This window comes from Eleutherodactylus coqui, chromosome 4 (assembly GCF_035609145.1).
Source record: "Eleutherodactylus coqui strain aEleCoq1 chromosome 4, aEleCoq1.hap1, whole genome shotgun sequence".
Classification (NCBI taxonomy): domain Eukaryota; kingdom Metazoa; phylum Chordata; class Amphibia; order Anura; family Eleutherodactylidae; genus Eleutherodactylus; species Eleutherodactylus coqui.
In genome coordinates, this window is record NC_089840.1 from 235,278,969 (window position 1) to 235,283,481 (window position 4,513).

The 4,513-nt window shown below is 40.7% G+C and overlaps 1 long non-coding RNA gene across 1 annotated transcript; it reads left to right on the top strand.

Annotated features, from left to right (window-relative positions):
- Nucleotides 1-546: 546 nt before the first annotated feature.
- Nucleotides 547-2,433, top strand: LOC136624901 (uncharacterized). The gene is made up of 5 exons (XR_010792483.1): nucleotides 547-608; nucleotides 823-888; nucleotides 1,161-1,202; nucleotides 1,620-1,664; nucleotides 2,389-2,433. It is a non-coding gene; the product is annotated as an uncharacterized lncRNA (long non-coding RNA).
- Nucleotides 2,434-4,513: the final 2,080 nt, after the last annotated feature.

Here is a 4,513-nt window from a genome sequence, read left to right on the forward strand (position 1 = left end):
TGTATAAGTTATTGTCTACTATATAGTTGTAGTTTTGGCTTTTTGGTCTTAGTTAGTTATTGACTTTCAAAATAATGTGCCTATATTTTATCCTATTTATTCAAAAGGGAGGAAGATGAGGAAGAGGAGGAGGAGGAGGAGGAGGTGGAGGAGGAGAAGGAGGAGGAGGAGGAGGAGGAGGAGGAAGGAGGGACCATCAGCAGGTTTGTGGAAGGCTTATTGTTTCCTGTTATATGATGACTATATACATTTTAGAACATTGTAGATTTGAGGTGACAAGACCGATTATTGGATTTACATTTTATGATGCTTGACTTTGGTAGGAACAGATTGTACAGATGAGATTTTTTTTCTGTATGTTCACACTTGACCAATTATCAATGATGATAACTGGACCCGCGTTCTCCATTATAGGCCTATGAAACATCATGTGAAGGAGGCCTGGCCAAGTGTGGAATCAGTAGATAGTTGTAGTTTAGGTTTTTGTTCTTGTTTTCTTGTTGGCTTTCAGAATTCTGTACCTATGTTTTACCTTGTTTATTCTAAAGGGAGGAAGATGTGGAGGACGAAGTAGAGACATTAGATCTTGTCGAAGAGACCATCTGCAGGTTGGTAGAAAGCTTATTATTTTCTATTATGTGGTGACTATATGCGTTTTATAACATTGTAGATTAGGGTTGTCCAGACGGTTTCACTATTGGGTCTACATTTTATTGTCCTTTAGTTTGGTAGGAACAGATTCTATAGATGAGATTCTTTTTTGTAAGTTTCCAATTGAACAATTATCAATGATTATAACTGGACCTGCATTCTCCATTATAGGCCTATACAACACAGTGTAAAGCAGGCTTGGGCAAGCATGGAATCCCTCCAGGAAGATTCTAGAAGGTACAGAGCTGGATTTCTACTAAAGGATATTGTTGAGTAAACCGAATCAGTGAAACCTTCTTTGAGTCAAACTTTGCTAAAAGTTTAGTCTGCAACAGAACTAATTTTTTTTTAACCTGAAACAGTTCTACTCCACACTGGTAGTGTTGTCTCATTTATGGTAGTAGCTGAAGAACATTACACAGAACAATATCCATATGTAGAATCTTATCGACTGATAATATCATCTGTTCTCTTCTCATATATTGTATCTGATTATGTCTTGTTTTCAGAACCCGAAAATGGTGGATTCCGAAATGTCTGCGAAGAAACATGTAAGTCATTTAGTGGCATTATCTCGGTAGCTCCTGTATCTTTTTATATACACTTTGTCCCCAGAACAGACCTTGTAAGTCACTGTATCTAATACTGTAGATGCTCTACAGGAAATATATCTGCTAATGACATCCTGAATTGGCCATAGCTAGGTGATTCCAGTTGGCCAATCAGGATGGCAAGAAGTTAGAGGGACTTTCTGGTTGCAAGACAACATGCCCCCTTAAGCACCCACTGTGATAAAAAAAAAAACTATTAGTAATAGTAAAGTGGGTGCTAAGAGGACATGTTGTCCGGTAACCAAACAACCCCTTTAACTTACAGATATTATACAGCACAATTTACACCAGTGCCTAAAAGTATTATATAACTGGATATTTACAGTATTCGTGTTCCATTGATATTCCTCTCCACAGCAGGAGCAGCGAGAGCCGCCGTACCAGCAGCCGTCTTCCATCTCGGTAAATTCTAATTTCAATAATGCTTACATTGCATTTCTTTCATTGAGATTCCTTGAAGCAGGGAGGACACATTTTGTTTCTCTGCTGCATTTCCCTATGTACAAAGCACATGTTATAACATTCACATGATTACTAGGTTTTAGATTAATACTACCATAGAACTGTACATGGTGCAATGCAAGGAAGACAGAGGTTGTGTCTCTCCTATCCCTTCTACATGCATCACAACCATCGGGGTCTATTTACTTAGATTGATGCTTCACACGCCGGTCTAAGCAAACACTGTGCTCATCTATGAGCGACAAATGTGTTAAGAGGTGCGAGCTTCCAGATGCAAACATATGCCAGCTATGAGCTAGAGTAGGTTTTGGCTATAATCTATGCCAGTTTATAGCAAATGTGATGAGCTGGACGCAGCCATCCCCTTAAAGCCGAGCCTTGCCCAATTATGAAAAAGTGCCAAGGCACAATTTAAATGCCTCAAAAGTTTCAGTTTTGGCACATGTACCAAAATTACCACTTTTGGATAATACAATTTGTCATCCAAGGCTTTATGAATAGGCCCCATTGAGTTCCTTTATGTCACCAGCCTTCACTGTCATCTCTGATGAGGCTCCCCACTATTGCTCTTTTCTTTAGTATAAACCCTATTCACTATTCTCTGCTGTCACCACAACACTTGTCTGTTCTCGTTGGTCTCACACTTCTTTTTCTCTAAATTTAGGCTATTTAGATCCATCTTGTGCTGCTGCACCACCAAGACCCTGGAATAACAAGTGAGTATGAGACTCCCCAGACTGGGACATCATACCGTCCAGGACTTGTATTTGCTCCACACTAGATGGTTGGCATTGAGGGATCACAGCAACAAGTGGTCAATGTCTCTGCAACGCTGCCACAGGCAAAAATAAGTATTACACAGTCCTGATTGACAGCAATGAATATCCTATCTAATGCTGTACATGAGCTGCTACATCCTTCAGGACGAGACACTTCTGCTCCACCCCATAGATGAGGCATACGCCTCACACACTATTAATGCTGGGGCATCCTAATAGGATATTCAAGAATGGGTTCTCTATATGAGATAAGTTGAAAAAAACTGATAACAGACCTCTTTACTAAACCCACAGATCATAATAGTACATTACATCACAACAGCAATCACCCAAGGAGCATGGTCAATTTGCTCCATTGGAGCCAGCTCCTACGGGTTCATATGATTGCTGATAACTCTCTAAAAGATTAGGTGAAATGGGGGAATAGATTTATTGGTAGGGACTATCCCCCTGATTTAATCAAGAAAACTATTGAGGAGGTGAGAAGAAAGGTAAGGAGTGAACTCGTTGTCCCCAAGAGAAAAAGAGACCATTTTCCAACCAGGATTCCATTTACCAGCTCATATGGCACCTCGAGCGGACATATTTTCAATATCCTCAACAAGAATTGGTCCATACTTTCTATTGTTTGTAGCCAGATCTTGGCATTTCAAAACAGGCCCCTTATGTCCTATAGGAGGAGATACAACCTGAGGGACAGATTAGTGACCGACGTGTCTTCAAATTTTTCTCAGACTGACACTCAGAGAGTTTTGGCTGCCCTTAATAATGAAAATTTCCCTTGCTATATTTGCGCCTGTTGCAGCAACTTGGTCAGGGGGGATTCCTTTTGTCATCCGCATTCGGGTAAACGTTATAAGATTAAGGGTAGATACACTTGATGGTCCTCCTTCGTAGTCTACCCCATCCTGTGCCCCTGCGGGTTGGCGTATGTTGGGGAGACCACGATGCAGGTCCGGACAAGAATGACAAGCCATAAAAGCACCATAAGAACGGGCAATAAGGAACTCCCAATATCAAACCATTTTCTTGAAAAAAGCATAAGAACAATCAGTTTAGACTTCAAGTGATTGATCATGTTCCTGTCACACCGAGAGGTGGGGACAGGGAATGGCTATTGATAAAAAGAGAACTAATGTGGATTCATAACCTGAATAGATTGTCCCCAGGAGGCCTCAATACTGAGTACCATTTTATGGCCTTCATCTAATCTACCATTTCTGTGGGCAGATTCTTCTACTTTATGATTTAATTGTTTTTGTGATAACTGTTTTTAAATATTAATGTTGGTTTTTGTATTTTTTTCAGATTTTCCTCGTTGATGATGCAGCGCTTCCTTTGCCGTGTCGTCGTCTCCTCCAAGTGTTCTTGTTTCCATTGTTTTCAGTTTTTTGATTCATAAAGTTTATTGTTGTCTTGTTCTGTTATCCCTCGTTTTTGGTTTATTTAATCTATATATTCCCTTGTATTATTGAACATAAGTGTGGATTATGGGCTGCTGCACTTACAATCTATTGCTTCAATACTCTTAACCCCTTCCCACTCCAGGACGTACATTAACATCCTTGAGCGTCGGGGTATGTATGAAGAGAGGTCGCGGGGCGACCTCTCTTCATACGGTGTGGGTGTCAGCTGTTTATTAGAGCTGACACCTGCGTACTATAGCTGCAATCAGCCGTGCAGCACCCCTGCGGTGAGATCGGGGGAGCCATGCAGGTGTCATGGCAGCCGGGGGCCTTTCAAAAGGCCCCAGGGCTGTCTTAGGAGACTGCCTATAAAGCCATCGCAGTGGGGTGGCTTGATAGACTGCCTGTCAAATTACAGTATGACGTAATGCTGTAGCATTATGTCATACTGCAGAAGCAATCAAAGCATCGCATGTTGTGGTCTCCCAGGGAGACTTAAGATAAAAGTAAATGTGAGAACAGCAAAGTTTTATTAATTGTAAAAAAAAAAAAAAGGAATAAAAGTTTAAATCAGCCCCCTTTTACCGAATCTGTAATTAACAAA